This window comes from Crocuta crocuta, unplaced genomic scaffold (assembly GCF_008692635.1).
Source record: "Crocuta crocuta isolate KB4526 unplaced genomic scaffold, BGI_CrCroc_1.0 scaffold205, whole genome shotgun sequence".
In the NCBI taxonomy this organism is placed as follows: domain Eukaryota; kingdom Metazoa; phylum Chordata; class Mammalia; order Carnivora; family Hyaenidae; genus Crocuta; species Crocuta crocuta.
The window spans coordinates 1,476,069-1,500,260 of record NW_027530644.1 but is presented as its reverse complement, the minus strand read 5'-3'; the positions used below and the strand labels follow the sequence as shown (position 1 = coordinate 1,500,260).

Here is a 24,192-nt window from a genome sequence, read left to right as displayed (position 1 = left end):
TAACTTGAATTTGTATAATTTCTTAACAAGTATTTTCACATAAGTGATCTCATTTGTTTGAGACTGATCTCAGTTTGTGTTTTTGGGTAATTCAGTGTTACATAGCCTTAAGGCAAAAGTGGTTACTGGGAAAAATAGTTGATCTTGGAAATTTATATCATCTCTAAGTCTGGCTTCAGGGCTGGGGGTGGGGGTGGTGAATATCTTCAACAGAATATTTTCATCTGTTTATCCTTGTTGCCATTTTAATTACAAATCTCACAAAGTGAATAGTATCCACATAGACTAAGTAGATAAAGAAAACTGGAAACTTTTCATATTTTCCCTCATAGCTAGAGAGGCAATATAGAGATTCAGACAGTCCAGGTTTGAACCCAGCCTTTATCTCTTTCTAAATGTGTGAATATGGGCAAGTTATGTAGCTGCTCTGTGCCTCAGCATTCTTATCTTAGAATGATACGAATTAAAATGAAGTCATGGGGTATTCCAGCATCTCTCAAACTTTAGTGGCATCAGAATCACCTGGAGGACCAGTCAGTAGATGGGGGGAGGGGACAGAGAATTTACAGTTCTAACAAGTCCTCGGATGAGACTGGCGTACTCTGAGAATTCTGGGGGGTATTCTATGAGTTAATTGTGTAACCAAAGTGCAGAGGACCCAGCATACTACAAGTGTTCAATAAATGTTAGTAGTTATTATTCCTGTCTTCCTCCTTGTCCTCATCACTATCACTGTCATCATTACCATTGTCATCAGATAAGTGATAGTGAATTGAGTCAATAGTAAGGCAGTCCCCAAGTTCTCCCAGTTAAAATAATAAAATTTACACAAAGTAGAGGCATGTTTCAGGATTCCTGAGCAATTACCAAGGAAGAAACTAAACCGGTATCCATGGCAGGTCTCCCTGTGGGCGACTCAGCCTGGCTTACCCATACAGCTGTGGAAATAAACCAAGACCAATCAGATGAGAAAAGCAAAGGCTGTTTATTCTGACCTTGCCATAGCAAGGGAGTCAGCCACCACTTGTGTTTTGGCAGACCCAAAGGCAAACAGAAGAGTGGAACAGCCAGATGGTAGGGAAAAAGTAAGGCTTCAGGTATGCCCTGATTAGAGGCTGTTTGAAGGGGAAAGCTGTGGGCAGACTAAGTAGAATTGGGGCATTCTTTGTGATTGGTTAGGGTGCATATTTGGTTTTCTCTGGTTGGTCCTAAGTTTGAAGCTGTCAGTTATTAATCAAGTCCTGATCATTTGGGGCTGATTGTTACAGAGTTATTGTTCAGCTTCTTGGATTGTCACCAGAGACAGCAATCTGGCTTCCCACACATTTGACTTACAGCAGGCTGGCTTCCTGGGTTGTTTAATGCAGATAAGGAGATTGGTTTCCTAGGTAGATTGCTGCAGGTTGTGGGTCAAAGTTCAATTTTTACACGTGGTCTGAGTATTGTCTATTTTTATATTCAGTCTCTCATAGTGCAGGGACCATCTACAGGGAGAAGTTCTGGCTGCATTGATTAGGGATTCAACCCATGTGGCATTTATAATTATTAACAACCCACACATTGGCTCTCTTCTGCATAAGTTACTTGTGAGCCTAGTTAGTGTTAGTCTCTCTAAGGAAATGACTTATTCTTAGCACACTAACAAATCAAGACTTACCAAAAGCGAGGAATAGATTCTTTAATTTACTAGGTCATAAGCTAATACCACTCAACAAGCTTCTTGTTGGCCACACAGCCATTCATTCATGGACAACAATGCAACTTCATTGTCATTTATGTTTAACTTGTGACTGTCTTGCTCTGTACAGCTGCTGTAAGCTACCACACCAGGGTCTAGAAGTAATGACAATTATAACTCAAGATTATTGTGTTTTGTATGTCAGGCTAAAGAATACAAAAGTGCTTTACATACGGCATTTCACTTAATCTACATAGCAATGCTGTAAGATGATAAATGATACAGTTGCTCGTTTCCAACGTGTATGTGGGGTAGGCTTCCCCCACACCAACAGACGATTCTAGGGACACTAACTCAACTTTGACTTTACCTACTCCGAGATAATGTCATATCCCACAGGTTAAGGGGTCAGTCCTACATACCTGCCTCCTCCCACTTCAGATGCTAGTCACAAGCCCAGGTTGTTACCCATACTTCCTACTGGCTCTCAATCAGGGGTTCCCATGACTCCCTCCTCAGGTTCTATTCATTTGCTGAAGTAGCTAGAGAAACATCTTACTTACTAGATCACTAGTTTATTAAAAAAAAAAAAAAAAAAAAGAGGATGTTACTCAGGAACGACCAGATGGAAGAGATGCACAGGGATAGGTTGAGGTATGGGGAAGGGGTGCGGAGCTCCCATGCCCTTTCTAAACATACCACTCCCCAGTGCCACCATGTGTTCATCAACCGGAAAGCTTTCCAAACACCCTCCTCCTGAGTTTTTATGGAGGCCTCATTACACAGGCGTGATTGATCACATCTTTGACCATCGGTGGTTGATTCAATCTCCAGTCCCTTTGCACTCCCTGAAACTCAGAGGGGTGGGACTGAAAGTTCCAACTCTCTAATCACATAGTTGGTTTTCCTGGCAACCAGCCCCCTCCTTAGGCGATTTCCAAAAGCCACCTCATTAAAATAACAAAAGACACCTATATCTTTCTGTGCACTTTGGAAATTCCAAAGACTTTAGAGGCTTTGTGCCAACTGGGGATGAAGACCAAATCCTTGGAAACAGGGATGAAGACCAAACAGATCACGATGTCACTGGTGGGTGATAGATATGTTCCTTATCTTGACCGGGTGATGGTGGCTTCATAGGTGTATGTGTTTGTCAAAATTTATCAAATTGCACACTTTAAACTTGTGCAGTTGATTGTATCTCAGTTATACCTCCCTAAAACTCTTTCAAAACATTAAAAAAATGAACCCATAAGTTGGAAGAAAACATGGCAATTTCTTACCTCAGAGTGGGAAGACCTTCTTAAACATAAGTGCCAAAAAGTACCATAAAATGAAGAAACGGTTAAAGGATTAAACTGTGTGAAAATTTAAAACTTATTAAGGAAAATACAATAGGAAGAAAGTTAAAGGGAAAATGACAAATTGATAAAATATTGATGAATATGACCTTAAAATTTTTTAAGTATGAAGAGTTTTTACAGAGAAATCAGATAAATAAGAACATGTCAATTGATTAGTGAGCAAAGGACATAAATAGGCAATTTGGCAAAGGAAGACTACATTGGTTAAGAAACATCTAGAAATGTTTAACTAGAATGTTTAACTGACTTCTTCCATTCCCATCTCCTTCCCTACAGCCCTGTAAGTCCAGTAGAGCTCATAGAACCAGGGAGCTGGGGAGGGTGGTGCTCATAATTAAAATCGAATAGGGTGATGATGTCACTCTTTACCTGGTAAATTCACAATGGTGAATTCACTTTCAAAAACTGATATAATCCAGTGTTGAAAATGATGATAGAGGGGGAAAAATAACCCACCTCATACTGCCCCACTAATGGAAGGGCAAGCATGCAGCCTGTTTGGAGCGCAGGTTGGTGGCATGTATTACAAGCCCTAATCTTTGGGGCTAGAAATTCTATACCAGTAATACATCCTAAGAAAATTATTTCAATATAGGAAAAAATGTTTTACCCAATTTATAGCTAAGTTTGATAACTAAATTTGCTGTTTTGACAATCCCACAATCTTACTGATTCTTAGCTATGAGCTTACCTTCTAAAACTTAAGGACTAATTGCTACCCAAATGTTATTTATGATTTACATAGTTAGATAAAGGACATATTTACTATTAACTGATACTTTTTTAGTGTTTCAGAAATGTTAACACTACTTTCTCTGTGTCCATTTGCAAATAATTTTATTTCTACAGTGCAGCAGCAATTAATTTGGTTTATACTAAGTCCAGCTTAATAATTTCCAAATTTGAATAATTTCAAATAACTCCAAATTATTTCCAAATAATTTTAAATTTTAGTTTAAATTTTAAATTTAAATCCATGAATTGAATTTTCTTAAACATGAATGGTATATTTTGAGATCAATATATGCTTATATTCAGAGAATTGACTTTCTTTTTACAATATAGCAAACCAAATATCGTTGTAGACTTCCAGTCATTTTAGGTTATTATAGGTTATACTGAATAGAAAGCTTAGAAAAGGCAGATCATAATTTTTTACTTTTATGAAATTATCTTGCCATGCGGTGTTTGATGGTCAAATGACCTACAGAGAAATTTCATTAGTAAAATTCTTTAAAGGTTCTGTCCTTGAAGAAAATTAACTTTGTGGTATCTGTGTGATGCTGAAAGTACAGAGTTCTAGACTATCCTGAATCATTGGCCTATATGTGAAACTTTTAAACTTAGCTCAGGAAACTGGGACCATGTACCACACCCATGACAAAGCAGAAGGAGACGAGTTGAGATTCATCCAAAAGTTTTATGTGTTCCAAGTTTGTCATTGCATTACCTATACCTGTGACTTGTTTGTGGTACCACTTGGGTATCTTGCTACATAAACAGCTTTTGTTGAGTGAGTGTTCTCAGCTGCATTCAGAGAACTTACTTCCTGACAAACAACCCTTTTTATTTCCTCTCACCTCTGAACTAAACTGTTGTAAAGATAGAGGGAAAAAAATCAGTTGCCCTATATTATTCAGGCGGTCATATTAAAAAATCAAGATAGGAAATGGTCCAATGTGGTTATACAGATTTGGCTTTTGACTAGTTACTAATGTGAACTACATTTCCTGACTGCCTCCACATTTCCTGACTTCCTCCATTCCCATCTCCTTCCCCACAGCCCTGTAACTCTGGTAGAGCTCACAGAATCAGGTAACCAGGGAGGGTGGTACTCATAATTATCAGATGTGTGAGGAGAGTGTGAGCGTGTGACTGCATGCACACAAAATATTAAGAAGTTAGTTCTTACAGTTAAAGAATCCTTAAACTTGAAATAGCAGATATCTGTCATAATATAATCATAATGATATGATTATGTGTCATATAATAATCATAATATAATAACTATTGTGTTTGAGCCTGTGTTATGTGCCTCATGCTACTGTAAGCAATTTGTATATAGATACTGCTTTTCCTATTTTAAAGATGAGAGAGCTGAGATTAGAGAGGTTACATCATTTGCTCTAGGTCATACAGCTATAGTAGGTGGCCAAGCTAGGATTTGAACCCAAGTTTGCTCTGGTCCCAAACCCCGGCTCTGAACTATATGGTTTTTCCTTTACAAAACTGTACCCATGAAGCAGAAGCCTTGCTGCTGCTGGAAGATTTGGATTCATCAGACCAGGTGATCATGAAGTAGCAGACTGTGAGCTCAGTTAGCAGAGTTTGCTGATTAGTATTTTTCTCCGTACTTACCACTTAATAGTATGCTTTTCAGTTATATATTTTAAAATAGTAGATGTAAAACATACAGTAATGGAAGAGTTTCAGTTTTTAAAGTTTATTTATTTATTTTGAGAGAGAGAGAGACAGAGAGAGTGCTGAGGGGAAGGGGCAGAAAGAGAGGGAGAGACAGAATCCCAAGCAGGCTTTGCTGCTAGCACAGAGCCTGACATGGGGCTCAAACCCACTAACTGTGAGATCACGACCTGAGCCAAGATCAAGAGTTGGACACTTAACTGACTGAGCCACCTGGGTGCACCGGCATAGTTCCGTATTTACAAAGAATTACAGAGAATTTCTTGAAAAAATTTGAGAACTTTTTAAGGAAATAATTCTAAACTTTGACAGTTATCAAATTCTGTCAGGTGATTTTCTTAGATAAGATCTAAAGTGTTTCTGCCTTTGACATGATTCCAAATGTATAGCTTTCATCAAATGGAAAGAGGTTTGGTCTTTTTGTGGCTCACATTAATGCTTTAATAGTGACTTATTAATTGAACAATATTTCCTGGGCTTTGGGGATTTTGTGGAAAACATAATAGGCAGAGTCTCTCCTTGATTTTTTTTCCAGTTCAATTATCACTCTTGAGATTGGGAACATGTCTTAAAACTAATGACAAATGAAGAGACAATTATACACTGACTTTGGGAGTACAAAAGCTATTGAGTGTTATACCTAGAATTCAGTATGCATAGTATGATATCAAATTTCAATTGTGATAGATATTAAAATATTTTTTAATTGAAAAGAACTCATATTTTAAAAAATAGTTGACCTTAAAACTATTTGAAGCTCTCACTATGAAGACAAGTTTGTATACTTGGTTTATATAATGATCAATTTGTTTTGACTCATGTGATTAAAGATCTGAGGAATAATTAAAGAATCTGGGAGGGAAGAAGTAAAACGTGAGCCTCTTAAAATAGAAACATTTAAAATGTTCCTAAAGGCAAAACATGAACTATAGTTTGCATCAGAATGTCAAACGTCTCTGAAGCTAATTAATCAATTAATTATTTTCCATATTTAATGTTGCAAGTTGTAGGATAAGGGAGTAAAGGGGAGTTTTCACTTGTAGAAGATAAAGAGGGGCATTTTGCAAATTGTGATATTGAGCTCAGCCTAATCTGTGTGGAGAAGGCATGTGGCTGTCTTTCCAGATGAGACGTTAATTAAACCTCATGGTCACACTGGGCAGTCTGCAGAGAATTAAGGATCTAATGAGAAAATGTTCAGGTCTTTGGCAGAGGAAGAGGTTGTGACCTTTGGAAAGCAAGTCTGCTTAACTTAGACAAAGCAAGATTTGAAGACATTATATAGTTAGGGCTGTTAGAAAAGATGACTCATATTAATTCTTCAGTCACATTCTGGAAACCATGTGATTATGAGTCATAGAAAATGAATTTTTGAAGTAATTATGTAAATATAACCAGAAAGTGGGTTGGACAAATTTACATACTGTAACAACTACTAGGTTGTGTTTCCAAGTCATATTTGCGTGTAAAATGAGAAAATGTGCTTTTTCATTTTAATGCAGGTAGCAAATGACCCAACTCCCAATTGTGCAGCCGACAGCCTGACCCCACGTTTATGGGTTTTTTACTCTGTCTTTTTAATATTCCTTAAGATAGCAAGTTGGTTCCTAATTACCAACTTCCTTCTTCTCAACACGACTCCTCAGCTGCAGGTCCTGATTCATGGCCAGGCCTGTGCTAAGTGTATTACATGGATGATGGTTCATTGTTCCTCATAACAATCCTAGGACAGAAGTATTCTGATCATCTCCATTTACATTTTTTCAATGTTTGTTTATTTTTGAGAGGAGGGAGGGGCACAGAGAGAGAGAGAGGATCCAAAGCAGGCTCTGCACTGACAGCAGAGAGCCTGATGTGGGGCTCAGACTCATGAGCCATGAGATCATAACCTGAGCAAAGGCCAGACGTTTAACAGACTGAGCCAGCCAGGCACCTACCTCCATTTACATTTTGAAGGAACTGAAGTTCTGAGGACAATAGCTGGCCCAAGAGCATCTAGTTACTAACTGGTGAAGCCAGGATTTGAGCCGAGGCCTATTGGATTTGTCAAGTTGATCCCTTCAACCACTATTTCAAAGTGGGCATAATTGTCCAAAATTTTTCAAGTGCCTCATCAACTTCAGACCACCTCTGTCTCCCCTTGGACTCTTCTCCTTGGGGACTTAGAGCCACTGACCTGTTACATGACATTTGTTCTTCACGATGGGTAGGCTTCTGCAGACATGCTCATTTCCTTATTTTTGAATCCATTACTTTAGTTTTGTCCATTGCTTAGGTGGAACTGTTACTCTATTGTTGAAACTCACTGCAGACCATGGGGTATGAGTCTCACATTATTACTTGCTCTTAGTGAAATTAGATAATAATTTTTCATATGTGTTCAATGTATTCCCAAATTTCTGAAATCCAGAGTTCATCTAAAACCAAGCTGTCTGGGTTTTAAGATACTCACAACATTTTAGAATATTTCAATTAAATATGTGCTATTAGGAGGCTAAGAAAATAAAATCAAAGTAATTAAGGTTTATATCATCTACTGCAAATTAGAATGTTTAACTTGACCATATTGGTTTATAGAAAAAGGAAAAAAACCTCCATTCTGAAGATGCATGTATTTCCTCAAACCATTTCCTAAATATGTAATTAGAATAGAAGAAATTCACATTTTATGCTAAGATTTCCTTCTATTGAACCCAGGTGTCCAGTGGAAGTAACTTTTGGAGATAGTTATAGATTTGTCTGTTTAGTCTCAATTAAGACTAAATCACTCCTGTATCGATTACCATTGTTCCGAATTGAGTCAAGATAGAAATATGTTTTTAACTGAACAGATGAGTTGAATTAATCATTATTTTCTTAAAGGTCTTTCCGAATTTCCTAATTTAAACAAAATAGTTACTTTGCTAGCAATAAATGTCTTGAAGTATTCTTAGAATTGTTCCAACTGATTACAATGTAAGATTGTTAACCAGAGAGAAAAACAGGGCTGTCTTTTTTATTTGTGATGCAATATCATTAAGTTACAGTTAGATTGGTTTTGAGAATCTTTTCCTATGGCAAGGTTTGAGGGAGCGTAGTGAAATGAGGAAGAAGGTAGTTTTATGTGAGGGGAAAACAATGGGTAAGTTATGTTGCAGCTACTTTTTGAGATGGGGAATTATGATGATCTTGTTGCATCTAACTCAGTATGTTTTTCTAATTTCCCAGGTTTGATTTAACATATGTGAATTATAAACTATATTTTTAATATAATAAATTTAAGCTAACTGAAAATTCAATTATTTAAGAAAGTGCCATAGATTACTTTCAAGAAGATCAAAATATTTCAACACTTAATTATCTTTTTGTTTTGTATATATACGCTTAACTAGAATGTGTGAAGAAATTTGATAATGAAATATAACATATCTAATCAAATATTACATCAAAATAGAATCATGTGTTTCCCCAGTTTGCCCTTGCCTTATATTAAAATCCGTAATCAGTCATCACAACTAATGTTAATTAAATATATGTTGGAAGAATGACATAGTCATCTAGAGTGTCTCAATTAATATATTATTATGATTATTATTATAGGTGTGATTTCATGGTTGTCCAAATATGGTGGGACATATGGTCCTGTCTTATTTTCCCTTAATCAAGTGTGGGGGTGGGTCTGTCTTCCTGCTACTGCCATTTTCCTGTCCAGGTGTCTAGGGCCATGTCATGTTCAGGGCCAGTGAATGGAGAGATTGTCCTCCTAGGGGAGGGCTAAGCAATGTGTTAGCTCTAGAAACTCGATGCTATTTGGGCTAACAGAGACCACTCTAAATACATTAATAATTATTTGATCTCTGAGAGTTTCTCTTTAACTCAGTCAGTGTTCAGTCCCTACTGCTTTGAGGAAAGTATAAAGCAGGAAACAAAGGCTGTAACTTCTTGGAGGGACTCAGCTTCAAACTAGCAAAGCAAGCTTTTCCTGTCCCTAGACTAGATAAAAGAGATCACAAGCTAGAAGAGGTGGGACACCACCTAAAATGGAGAAGAGTGAGGACAAGATGTCTTTATCCACTAAAGGGACAAGCACCAAATCAGTGCCCAGTTAACCCTTTTCTCTAAGGTCCAGTGAGTAACCTGATATTGCCCTGGCTTGTCCAGTAGGAATGGCCCTCATCTGTGTCTCAACACATTGCTTAGGATTTACCTGGCACCTTGGGTTAAATATAAACATTGGCAAAAAATCAAGTCTTTCATCTATTGCCAACTACAGAGAATTAAGGGATAACTAAATGTAATACCCTAGAGGGATTGAGCTGGGGAGATAAGAGGTAGTGGTAGAAAAATTCAATTTTGAAACTGAGATCATGGAGAGATTCATATTTGTGATGGCAAGTCTGCCATTGATATGACCCTGCAGGTAGGGAATTGAGATTGCATGAAGCACATAGTCAACTGTGGAGAGAAGGGAGGTCCAGGGAATGAGAGTCTGGAATACTGGAAGAATCACCTACATGGATTTTGAAATTTCTAGGGGCGCCTGGGTGGCTTAGTCGGTTAAGCGTCCGACTTTCGCTTAGGTCATGATCTCGCGGTTCGTGGGTTCAAGCCCCGCGTCGGGCTCTGTGCTGACTGCCAGCTCAGAGCCTGGAGCCTGTTTCAGTCTGTGACTCCCTCTCTCTCTGATCCTCCCTGCTCACGCTGTCTCTCTCTCTGTCTCCTAGAAATAGATAAAACATAAAAAAAAAGAATTTATGAAATTTCTAGAAGTTACAACATTGAGAAACTGATGTACAAGGAACTAAAATCCTCACACAATGAGAAGGACTCACCCAGGGGTCTGCAGCTGGTTGCAACAAGGAGGCATTGTGGTAGTATGGAGGCTGAAGCAGAAAGCCATATATTATTGGGACAATTAAAGACATGAACGCTTATCAAACAGGTCACGGGGCCAGGTACCTGGTAAAGGTCAAGAAGTCATCTTTGAACTTGTAGTTTTAGTTCTGACATGGAAAGAGCTTGGAAGTCATCACTCTCATTCTTACAAGAAGAAAAAGTTGAACAAACTAAAACTCAATGACTTTTCATAACCCATCAGAGAACTAAGCTTGTGGAGCAAACTGCCACCCTGAGATGTGGAGAGAGGTGAATTCAGACATTCACAGGTGGATTGTGAGAGGTGGATTCAGACAGTCACAGCTGAATTTGCTTAACTGAAGTAGAAGCCACTAGAGCCATAAACTGGTAGGGAAATTTGAATGATAATTTTGATAAATTGCTAGAAGTTGAATGTGGGGACCAGCATGATAGTGAGAAACTCCAGGGGTCTTTGGTCTTCAAATCCTAAATAACACTTCTGGAGAAGTAATATGCCTCAGTGACTAGAACAGGCTTACAATTTGGATACCCTGCAACACGGTCTGCTGCTCAAAAACATCTCAGTATTTGTATAAAACTATAATTCTTTTATAAAAGTAAGAATAATCTGTTTGAAAATGTATATTTTTGTTATTTTTATTTTTATTTTTTGGTGAGTGAGAGAGAGAACTCGTGCAGGGGAGGGGTAGAGAGAGAACCTCAAATAGGCTCCATGCCCAGAGCAGAGCAGGAGGCAGGGCTAGATCTCAGGACCCTGAGATCATGACCTGAGCTGAAATCAAGAGTTGGTCGCTCAACTGCTCAACTGACTGAGCCACCCACGTGCCCCCAAAATGTGTATTTTTAATTGTAGTTTTTCTTAGCAAGCATGTAACAAACTTATATTCCTTTGTAGTTTAAGGACATGTTTTTGTAATTGCAATGTAGTAACATGTTAAGTACCACATGCAAAAAGAAAATCAGTTGGCCATGACATTGTAGTTACTGTAGGTATGCTTTTAAGCTCCTTTTTCAGGGGAAGGATAAAGGACCCAATTAGCCTAACTCAGGTAATTGAAAACATCTATGTGTAAAAATAGAGGAAAGACCAATACAGAGGGAGGAGAAGGGAAAGAGGAAAAGAGAAAGGAGGGAGGGAGTAAGGGAGAAAGAAGTGGAGCAAAATCTCAAAGGAAGTGACAATCAGCCTCTAAAAAACAGGAAATGTAATTTGGAAATGGGAAAGATTCAAGATTGAACATGGATCTAAAGATAGGCCTTTCTAGTGGCCACTCAGCAGCAGGCATCCAAGATCATCAGTCTCTAGTTTCTTCTCATATATATATATATATATATATATTCCTGCAATCAACCGACTGATTCCCTCCATAGGTCTAAATCTAATTTTCAGAATGAGAGAATCTTGTTGGTGCAACGAGTCATCCCTGGCTCCATTTGTGTAGAACTTTTGTACAACGCTACCTCATATTTGGTTGGTCAGGCTATGGGTTATCTGCTTTTGTGGGATCCTATAAAGGGGAGGAAGGTAGACCTGCAGACCCGGGAGGGCCATCACAGGCACCCTGCTCAGGGAATAGGTCAGGGCCCCTTCATGAAGCAATAGCCTTTAAAAGGAACTGAATGTAAGCTGTCCTATACTGTATGGTCAGACACCTATATAAAAACGAGAGTCCATTATTTGGGTTTATATTCATGCATTTACTTTGTTTATAATCAGTCAAAATGTCTAAATTTATCATGCTGGTATTAAATAATTTACAGTTACATTAATTTTTTATAATTCTTACTCTTTTAGTTTCTATTCTGTTTGCAGTGACATCCCATAATACTGGCAGTGCTCAGAGATTCAATTACATCATGCTTACAGGTGATCCACCATAGGATAAAATGTCAAAGTACTAAAAAATCTATGTTACTGTATTGCCCTCTAGTGGGTTAACAGTTACTGTAGTGCCATATGTAGAAAGCAACCTCGTGCACTAATTCAGTTATAAGGGAAACTCTTTGCTTCTGTTCTATTTAGAGAATGTATTGCGTAGGAGCCATAATATCACAGTATGTGCCTGTTTCTTACCATGAATAATCACAAACTAGGCTTATCAAACTCTAATAGACGATCTTGAGTTGGTGACTAAGCTATGTGTTTTGAACCTTAGAAACCTTTTGGTATTGTTAGAATTATATAACATTAGGAATGGAACAAAGTTTAAGACCATTAAATCCAACCCAGTCATTTTACATTTGAGAAAGCAAGCTTCAAGATTTGGATATATTATCCAAGGTGCTGCAGATAATTTAGTGTAGAACTGAGCCTAGAATCCAAGTTTCCTGCCTCCCAGGAAAGGAATCTTTCTTTCACACAGCCCACACATTACAATTACACTTATTTGATGGGGTTGGGGAAGGATGGCTCAAGGTCCTGGTAGTTATTTAAAAAAAAAAAAAAAAGGTGTGATATCTTAAAAAGGAAAATTAATGCATGAGTTATTTGAAGGAAGGGAAGGATATATGCTCTTTCTCTTTTAGGAAAATAATACGATTTTAGAAACTTTATTCTCTTTATTAATTCCATAGCATTATTTCTGGGCAAAGCATGAGAGAAGGGAAAATAGGCTGGATAGTGCAGAGGCAAGCAGGGGAGGGTATGGAGGAATATCTCTATGTTTCTGATATCTAGGTGCTCATTCGTATTTAAAGAATAGGTTGTGAGGGTGAGGTGACTGGAATATCTATTTCCTTTTTATCAGTGATCCAAATGGCTATGCTATGGACCAAATTGTGTCCTCCCCCAAATTCATGTTAGTTAACTGCTATCTTCCAAAGTAGAGTAAAATTCTTTTTATAAATTTGTAGAGCCATACTGTGGATCCACTTGAAGGAAAATTATCTTGTTGAGATCTAATCCTCTCGTGAAAATGAGGGTTGTAATTTTTCTTTACCCTGACTATGAAGGGTTCTAGCAGTATTTCCAATGTCCTTTTTTATTTTCATTGTTTATCTGAGAAGGGACTAGAGAGAACATTAAAATAAGTGGGGTGGCAATGGAGGGGCCCGAGTGACTCGTTGCCAAGGGACTGTGATCTGGACTGTTCCCATTATTATCCCGGGAACACATGTTTTCAAACAAATGTTCTAATGTAACAACTCATATCCTGGAACTAGTCTCTGCTCACTAATCCAAGAATTGTACTCTCTGGTTTATTCTTTTTACTCACGATCTTTGTACATTTTTCTTGGCCAGGAAAAGAGTCATTGTATTATGTAGAGCTGGTGTTTGATGGGCTAGCACAAAGAGTTTTGAAAGTTTTCTCCTGGTGCAAATGGTGCTTTTAAAATACATTGGTGGGAAATAGAGTCTATAATATTGTTTTCACTTTATTTTTTATGTTTATTTATTTTTGAGAAAGAGAGTGAGCAGGAGAGGGGCAGAGAGAGAGGGAGACAGAGGATCTGAGGTGGGCTCTGTGCTGACAGCAGAGAGCACAGGTGGGGCTCAAACTCACAAACTGCGAGCTCATGACCTGACCTGAAGTTGGACATTTAACCAGGTAAGCCACTCTGGAGTCCCTGTGTGTATTAACTTTGTGAGGTAACAAATAGTAACAAGACTTACTGTGGTGACCATTCACAATGTATATAAATGGTGAGTCATTATGTTTTACACCCAAAACTAATATGGCCTTATATGTCATTTTACCTGAATAAAATTTAAAAAGTACATTGGCATTTCATTGCTAAACCCATACTCCATCTTTTAAAAGCTGATAGCTGAGCAGGGACAAGCCATGCAGCCAGGCCCCCGAAAAAATATCCTTTTGCCCATCATCACCAGGATGCTTGTTCTCAAGCAACAGGTTCTAAACATGTGAGACTTTGGCTTTTGAACTGGCAGCTGGGTGTCAGCTGTCATTTGGCTAATCCATTATCTCCCAAGTACCAAGTCCTATAAAGGTACATACAACTAAATTTGAACTTTATTCTTTACATCTCCTCAATAGTGGGATTAACATTGCTTTGGAGTATGTCATTTCTTTATTGGTAAATTAAGAGACATTATCCTTAAAAAAACCCCAATAAGTGATGGTTGTTTATTATTCCTGTTATCTCTGTTAATTTGCAACATCTGTGCCAGGTATTATAACCCATGTTTTAATGTTTATTTTTGAAGGAGAGAGAGAGAGAGTGTGAGTGGAAGAGGGGCAGAGAGAGAGGAAGACACAGAATCAGAAGCAGGCTTCAGGCTCCAGGTCGTCAGCACAGAGCCAGATGCAGGGCTCTAACTCATGAACCCTGAGATCATGACCCAAGCTGAAGTCAGATGTTTAACTGACTGAGCCACCCAGGTGCCCCTAAAACTCATGTTTTAAATGTCTATTCCTAAAGTATGCTCATGGACTAAATAGTCAAATAGATTTCTGGTGAAAGGAAAAAAACTAACCTATATTCTACTATAAATATGTTTATATAGTATNAACATTATAAATATTAATAAATACATAATTATATATGATATATAAATATATATTTATATTAAATATATAAATGTGTTAATGAACACATATTTCTTCATTTGTTCTGGACATAGCCCTTGCCATTAGATGGTCGGGCTTTTACTGTAAGACTTAACTAGCTAGACAAGTTATTTTGGCAGCAATTATGTATTTGTAAATGCCTCCAAGTAAGTTTTATGAGAATGAAAACAAAGTTCTTTCCAATACTAGTACTTATATTTAAACAAAATTATTGCTCAGTGATAATCCTATTAAAGAGTTATTTGGAAAACATTAAAAATACTGATACTCATACTGTCCTAGAGATTCTGGTACAATTGATTTCGTGGGCTTGAGCGCTAGTATTTTTTTAAAAACTTCCCAGTGCATCCCATTGTGCAGCCAGGATTGATACGAAAAGGCTGAGCACAATTAATAAGCAATTGAAGGTCAGATGGAAGCCTCTGCATTTGTCGTGTTCTTGTGCCCTCCATCTTGGCTAAGATAATAAATCAAAAGCATAACATATCCCAGGGGAATAACAGAAATTATTACCATTTTAAGAATCTAAAGTCAGGCTGCCCAATAGAATTCTCTGTAATGAGGGAAATGTTCTATACCTACCTTGTCAAACAGAGTACCCATTAGCCATGTGTGCCTATTGAGCACTTGACATGTGGCTAATGTAACTGAGAAACTGAATATAAATGTTTTAAAATTCTTTTTCCCCCAAATTTTTATTTAAATTCTAGTTAGTTAACATAGAGTGCAATATTGGTTCCAGGAGTAGAATTTAGTGATTCATCACTTATAACACCCTTCTTAATACTCATCACCCATTTAGCCCATCCACCTTCTACCTCCCTCCATCAGCCCTCAGTTTGTTCTCCATCATTAAGAGTCTCTTATTTTTTGTTCCCCCTCCTCTCTTTTTTTCCTTCCCATATATTCATCTGTTTTGTTTCTTAAATTCCACATGAGTAGAATCATATGTTTTTTGTCTTTCTCTAACTTATTTCACTTAGCTTTATACACTCTGGTTCCATCCATGTCATTACAAATGGCAAGATTTTATTCTTTTTGATGGCTAATAATATTCCATTCTGTATATATACCACATGTTTTAATGAATTAATTAGTTAATATTTTATTTTTTTATACTCAGGTTAGGTAACATACAGTGTAGTCTTGGCTTCAGGAGCAGAATCTTTTGGGGTGAATTGCTCGACTTGTTATTTTGTCAATTACACTGTTTTGTTGTTGTTGCTTGTTTTTATTTTTGTTTTTGAGGTTATTAGGAAAGTCTATTAGGTTCCTGCCCCTGAGAGTAATGGCTATATTAAGAAGAGGTCCAAAAAAAACAAAGGTAAGCTAGATCCTAGGTGTGTTTTGGTCTGCTTGTTAAAAAAGGCTAGATCCAAAAAATAATAAAATATAAAATTTAAAAATTTTATATTTAAAATTTGCTTTTTCTGTATGCCATAAAAAACAAAAACAAAGAAAGCTAGATGCTATTTCCCCTAGAGATGAAGATTTGCAGCACCCTGTGATCAGTCAACTTGGGGCGTGAGAGGGGTTCATGCTGTCTTTGGTGCAGTGGGGCCTACTTAGCTGATTCTCAAAGGGATTTGTTCTAATAGAGATGCCAACAGACACATGAAACGATGCTCAGCATCCCTCCTTATCAGGGAAATACAAATCAAAACCACACTGAGATACCACCTCACGCCAGTCAGAATGGCTAAAATGAGCAAGTCAGGAGACTATAGATACTGGTGAGGATGTGGAGAAATGGACACCCTCCTACACTGTTGGTGGGAATGTAAACTGGTGCAGCCCCTCTGGAAAACAGTGTGGAGGTTCCTCAAAAAATTAACACTAGAACTCCCCTATGACCCAGCAATAGCACTGCTAGGAATCTACTCAAGGGATACAGGAATGCTGATGCATAGGAGCACATGTACCCCAATGTTCATGTTCATAGCAGCACTCTCCACAATAGCTAAAACATGGAAAGAGCTTAAGTGTCCATCACCTGGCGAATGGATCAAGAAGATGTGGTTTATCTATACCATGGAATACTACATGGCAATGAGAAACAATGAAATCTGGCCATGTGTAGCAACATGGATGAACTTGAGGGTGTTATGCTGAGTGAAATAAGTCAGGCAGAGAAGGACAGATACCATATGTTTGCACATATAGGAGGATTAGGAGGAACTTAATGGAGGATCATGAGGGAGAAGAAGAGGAAAAATAGTGGGGGAGAGGGAGGGAGGAAAACCATGAGAGACTCTTGAATGCTGAGAACAAACTGAGGGCTGATGGGGGTGGGGGAGGGGGAGGGCGGATAATGGGCCTGGAGGAGGGCACTTGTGGGGATGAGCACTGGGTGTTACATGGAAACCAACTTGACAATAAACTATTTAAAAAAAAAAAAGAGATGCACCTGCAGGGTGCAGGGGTGGTGCTTGGTGTAAGCAGCTCTAGCTTCCACTTGGTGGTGACGTTTTGCTTACAGAAGTTGGTCAATGTGGACATGGGTGGAAACAGTGTGGCTCTCTGTCATCTCTGTCTTGGGACTTGGGAGTGAGGACCTCGTGCTTGCCACTCCTCAGGAAGCCCTTGCAGAAGAGCAAACAATACTCCTCCTGTGGCTGGCTTCCGCCAGATCTCTGCCTTCACCCTGCCTGTGTCAGAGCTGTCTGCCTGCCAGATGGCTTAGCACTCCTGTATTTTATCTCTGGTGCAGCTGGGTTTCAAAACTCCAAACTTCAGAGACCCCCGTGACATGGACCCACTCTGATCCTGTGGAGGAGAGTCTTGCTGCACAAACGGTGTTTGTCTCAGAAAAATGGTCAAAACAGCGGCTTGGATTTTATGATAAAGTGCAGCAGAGAGCTGGCACCAAGGCTTGCTGCTCTCAGCCAGTGTCCCCGTTTGTATGCTAGTGAACAGGGCAGTTCAGTGGTGCCCGCCGGGTCCTCTGTCCCTGGAGAGGCTGTGCCATCACTCCCAAAAGCGTTCCAAAAAAGGAATTGTTTCTCCACCTGTGACCCAGGGGATCCTCAGACCATGCTGCCTGATCCCAGGTCTCTGCCCTCCTTCCCACCAGAGCAGAATCCTGCTAGATGTGACCCTGGTGATGGTGCAGAGCTCTAAAACTTCAGACTTTATGTTGCTTATAAGAACAGCCCCTCTCCTTTTCCCAGTCAATGGTCTTGGGGACATTTTTCTTGTACAATCCCCTGTGCATGTTTTCACTCTTTCTCTTATTCCTTTCTACTGATGAGGGCTTCCTCCCTTCTGCAGCACCCGCAGTTCTTTACTCTCCCAAATCGACTTTCCACAGCTCCTACTTTCCATGAAGTGCTCATTTTTCTACCTGTAGACATGTGGTTTTGTTCTCTTAGTTCTCAAATTGACTTCTTGTGTTTGAGGGACAAGGCAAGCTTAGGGTCCCCCTACTTCTCTGCCATGTTAAATCCTCCAAAAATTTTATTTTTAGTTCTAGTTTAAATTTAGTCACATGTATTTAATGCTACTGTACTAGACAGTACAGATCTAAAGGATGTAGAAGTGAGACTATATTTCCATTTAGTCTAGTCCAGATAACTGTTCCTGATGTCTGTAGTCAGAAGTAATCTTGTTCCTGTCTGTATATTTCTCATTGCTGTAACAGCTTACCCCCAAATTTAGTGGCTTAAATTGCTGGGTCATAGGGGAGTTCTAGTGTTAATTTTTTGAGGAACCTCCACACTGTTGTCCAGAGGGGCTGTACCAGTTTACATTCCCACCAACAGTGTAGGAGGGTGCCCGTTTCTCCACATCCTCGCCAGCATCTATAGTCTCCTGATTTGCTCATTTTAGCCACTCTGACTGGCATGAGGTGGTATCTCAGTGTGGTTTTGATTTGTATTTCCCTGATGAGGAGTGACACTGAGCATCATTTCATGTGTCTGTTGGCCATCTGGATGTCCTCTTTGGAGAAGTGTCAGTTCATGTCTTTTGCCCATTGGATCAAGAAGATGTGATATACCTATACAATGGAATACTACATGGCCATGAGAAAGAATGAAATCTGGCCATTTGTAGCAATGTGGGTGGAACTCAAAGGTGTTATGCTGAGTGAAATAAGTCAGGCAGAGAAGGACAGTTACCATATGTTTTCACTTATAAGTGGAACAGGAGAAACTTAACAGAGGACCATGGGGGAGAGGAAAGGGAAAAAATATTTGGGGAGAGAGAGGGAGGCAAACCATGAGAGACTCTTGAATACTGAGAACAAACTGAGGGCTGATGGAGGTGGGGGAGAGGGGAAGGGGGGTGATGGGCACAGAGGAGGGTACTTGTTGGTATGAGCACTGGATGTTAAATGAAAACCAACTTGACAATAAACTATGAAAGAAAAAAAACCCGCAGTGTAGCTTAAAGGAACATTGAGTTCTGAAGGTCTCAAGTTTCTGCAAGTCAGGACTCCAAAATGGGTCTTATGAAGCTAACACCCAAGCATTGGCAGGATCGTGCTCCTTCTGGAGGCTCTGCGAATGAATCTATTTTCTAGCCTTTGCCAGCTTCCAGAAGTCACCTGCATTCTTTGGCTTGTGGGTCCTTCCATCTTCAAAGCCAACAGTGTAGCATCTTCAAACCTCTGACCCTGACATTCCTGTATTCCTCTCAATTATGATGACCTTTTTTATTACAGTGTGTTAATCTGGATAATCCAGATAATGTCCTCACTCAAAATCCTTAATTTAATCTCACCTTCAAAGTACATTTTATTTTGTAAGGTAACATATTCACAGGTTTGGGGGATTAAGATGTAAGCATTTAAAGGAGTCATTATTCAGCCCACCATACCATTGTACTTATTCTGCCTTGTTTTATAGTTTCCCATGTGCTTTTATATGAGTCCTTTTCTATGAGCATCAAGTGAGCCTTAGTATAGTTTCTAGGTTAAAACTGTGGCCTTTGCACTATAGGTGCTCAAAATATATTTGTTGAAATGAATTGGTTAATGTTAAAAAAAGAAGAGAGAGTATTTGATAGATGCTGACTGAGTGAATAAAGCGTCAAGAGGGGTCTTGGTGCAGCAAATTAATTTTGAGCGTCTGCATGGGTTGAATGTTCACCAATTAATCAACACATGGAGCAGATTGGGGGGCACCAAATTGCCCACAAATTGATTGATCAATCACCAATAAAATATAGACTGAATGATTGTACCCTGCTCTGTTCACTTTAGCTCAGTGTGTTTTGGGCTAATAGGGAAGCCATGAGAAGCGAAAACCTATTTGCATAATTCTGTAGGAAATAGAAAGAAAACAAAGTGGAATGAAAATCAATAGCTATGTCTGATGAATGCGCTCCAAAATATCACCAGCAAATTTTAGATTAATACATTATTTGATAAAGGGAGTTACTGTATAAAAATCTATGATTACTTTATTAAACATTTATATTTAATGAGTGAATAATTTACTGTAGTTTGGGTTTTTTTAAAGGACATTTCAGGATAAAAATTTTCTAGTTTAATTATTTATAAATTAGGCATTTGGTGTAACAGAATGACATTTTTTTTCTACAAAAATTTAAACATAAACAACAGTTGGAAGGGTCATGTAACAGACCCCATGTACCCATCACCCATCTTACACAACTATCATCCCATGACCTGTAGTTTTGTTGTTGTTGTTTTAAATATTTTTATTTATTTCTGAGAGAGAGAGAGAGAGAGACAGCGTGAGCAGGGGAGGGTCAGAGAGAGAGGGAGATACAGACTCTGAAATAGGCTCCAGGCTCCGAGCTGGCTGTCAGCATAGAGCCTGACACGGGGCTCGAACCCACGAACCGCTAGATCATGACCTAAGCGAAAGTCAGACGCTTAACCGACTAAGCCACCCAGGCGCCCCCCCCCCACCACGTAGTTTTGTTTTAATCTGTACTCTATTCCCCACCTCCACCCAAACCCTGAATATTTTTTTCTTTTCTTCTTTTTTTTTTAAAATATTTTTATTTATTTCTAGGAGAGGGAGAGAGAGAGAGAGACAGCATGAGCAGGGGAGGGTCAGAGAGAGAGGGAGATACAAACTCTGAAATAGGCTCCAGGCTCTGAGCTGGCAGTCAGCACAGAGCCCGACGCGGGGCTCGAACCCACAAACCGCGAGATCATGACCTAAGTGAAAGTCGGATGCTTAACCGACTAAGCCACCCAGGCGCCCCAAACCTTGATTATTTTCAAGCAAATTCCAGAATCATATCATTTTATCCATAAATTTAATCATTTATAAACACATTTGGGCAGATTTGTTCATGTATTTCCTCATATTCATGTTGGCTTCCTGCACACTTTGGCGGCTCCATAATCTTTCTGACCTTTACTGTCTTTTCTTTACCTTACGTGGAGTTTTGTCCTGAAGGACAAAATATAACAACTAAATATGGAAAATGCTAAGCTAGCCAGACTTGTTTAATTTTCCTATTACTTCAATTCATATTTTAGAAAATAGCTTACAGAGTGGAAATATATGAGATTGCAAGTAAAGCTAAAACAATATTTGGATATTTGGGGGGGGGAGAGAAAAGGGAGCTCTTAACCACAGGGGAAATATGAGTTAATATGAATGGAAACCTCCAAGCTCTACCCTTCTTATTTTAGAAACATATTCAATAATGTTAAGGTAAGACATATATTACCCAGATTAAGAGGAGTTTAGACAAAGTTCAGGACTACGGGACATTTTGAGGGAAAATATTTCCTAGGAATAATTAAGTGGTGCTCACATTAGAACTGAGAAGTAAGGGGGCGCCTGGGTTTAGTCAGTTGAGCGTCTGACTTTCGCTTAGGTCATGATCTCGCGGTTCTTGAGTTCGAGCCCCGCGTCAGGCTCTGTGCTGACTGCCAGCTCGGAGCCTGGAGCCTGTTTCAGTCTGTGACTCCCTCTTTCTCTGACCCTCCCCCTGCTCACGCTGTCTCTCTCTCTCTCTCTCCTAGAAATAAATAAAACATTAAAAAAAAAAAAAGAACTGAGAAGTAAGATATTGTTGAAGATGAGAGCCTAATCAGTAAATTTTAAGCCATATAAAATATGGTTTCATAAAATATAAAAGTATGACATGTTTCTTTTGTGAACTAAAACACTATCTTCCCCTATTTGTCTATAAGTGGTGATTATAAGTGACCTTCCTCAATATTTTAAATATATTAACAAAAGTATTCATTATCAGATTTGGCTGGGCTGGAGAAGGATGACAATATTATTATTTTAAAGTTATATGTCATTAACACTTATGATAATCTTTCTGCATTTCTATCTTTCTGTATTTCATTCTGCCTTCTTTTTGTCTTTACTAGGTATCATTCAGTATACCTGAGTCACACTATTTGATCCATAAATATGCAAGTTAAATATTTGGAGGAATAAATAAAATTAATTTCTGATTTTTCAAATCCAAATTTAGCATTCTAAAATTTATCAAGCTAAAATTCCCTGTTGTGCCACTTTTCTAAAGCAGAAAGTTTCTGTGTGCCTGTTCCATTCATGGACTCAAAGATTTTTAGCTGAACAGAATCTATGAAATGATCGAATTCAGTTCCATATCTGGAGCTGGAAGTCTGTGGATCAAATGAATTGCTAAAGGTAACACAACTAAAAAAGTGCCAGTTCATTGCTCACTTCAGCAGCACAAATACTAAAATTGGAACTGTACAGAGAAGATTAGCATGGCCCCTGTATGAGGATTACATACAAATTTGTGAAGCATTCCATCAAAAAAAGAAAAAAAAGTGCCAGTTCAGAGAAATGTAAGCAACCTTCTTGCCTTCCACATTGGTGATCCCCTCCCAGATATTACAAAAGAGGAAGTTTTTAAATTTAAAATTTTTATTTTATTAAAAAAATTTTTTAAGTTTATTTATTTTTGAGAGAGACACAGACAGTGTGTGTGCATGCGAGTTGGGTAGGGGCAGAAAGAGAGAATGAGCCTCTCATGGGGCTTGATTCCACTTCCCTGGGATCATGACCTGAACTAAAATCGAGTTGGATACTCAACTGACTGAGCCACCCAGGTACTTCAAAGGTGATAAATTTCTTTTTTTTTTTTTTAATTTTTAAATAGTTTATTGTCAAGTTGGTTTACATGTAACACCCAGTGCTCATCCCAACAAGTGCCCTCCACCATGCCCATCCCCCCCCCGCCCCCTCCCATCCACCCCCATCAGCCCTCAGTTTGTTCTCAGCATTCAAGAGTCTCTCATGCTTTGCCTCACTCCCTCCACCCAACTATTTTTCCCCTTCTTCTCCCACATGGTCCTCTGTTAGCTTCCTCCTAATCCACCTATATGTGCAAATATATGGTATCTGTCCTTCTCTGTCTGACTTACTTTGCTTAGCATAACACATTCAAGTTCTATCCACGTTGCTACACATGGCCAGATTTCATTCTTTCTCATTGTCATGTAGTATTCCATGGTATGGATAAACCACATCTTCTTGATCCATTCACCAGTTGATGGACACTTAGGCTCTTTCCATGTTTTGGCTATTGTTGAGAGTGCTGCTATGAACATGGGGGTACATGTGCCCCTATGCATAAGCACTCCTGTANCCTCTGTTAGCTTCCTCCTAATCCACCTATATGTGCAAATATATGGTATCTGTCCTTCTCTGTCTGACTTACTTTGCTTAGCATAACACATTCAAGTTCTATCCACGTTGCTACACATGGCCAGATTTCATTCTTTCTCATTGTCATGTAGTATTCCATGGTATGGATAAACCACATCTTCTTGATCCATTCACCAGTTGATGGACACTTAGGCTCTTTCCATGTTTTGGCTATTGTTGAGAGTGCTGCTATGAACATGGGGGTACATGTGCCCCTATGCATAAGCACTCCTGTATCCCTTGAGTAGATTCCTAGCAGTGCTACTGCTGGGTCATAGGGGGTTCTATTGTTAATTTTTTGAGGAACCTCCATACTGTTTTCCAATGGGGTTGCACCAGTTTACATTCCCACCAATAGTGTAGGAGAGTTTCCATTTCTCCACATCCTTGCTAGCATCTAGAGTCTCCTGATTTGTTCATTTTAGCCACTCTGACTGGTGTGAGATGGTATCTCAGTGTGGTTTTGATTTGTATTTCTCTGATGACGAGAGATGCTGAGCATCGTTTCATATGTCTGTTGGCCATCTGTATGTCCTCTTTGGAGAAGTGTCTGTTCATGTCTTCTGCCCATTTCTTCACTGGATTGTTTGGTTTTCAGGTGTGGAGTGTGATGAGTTCCTTATAGATTTGGGATACTAACTCTTATCTGATATGTCATTTGTAGCTATCTTTTCCCATTCCATCAGTTGCTTATTAGTTTTATTGATTGTTGTCTT

At 38.8% G+C, this 24,192-nt stretch overlaps 1 non-coding gene across 1 annotated transcript; it reads left to right on the top strand.

Moving 5' to 3' along the window:
* Positions 1–22,478: 22,478 nt before the first annotated feature.
* Positions 22,479–22,585, top strand: LOC144235566 (U6 spliceosomal RNA). Its single transcript, XR_013336255.1, has one exon. It is a non-coding gene; the product is annotated as a U6 spliceosomal RNA (small nuclear RNA).
* Positions 22,586–24,192: the final 1,607 nt, after the last annotated feature.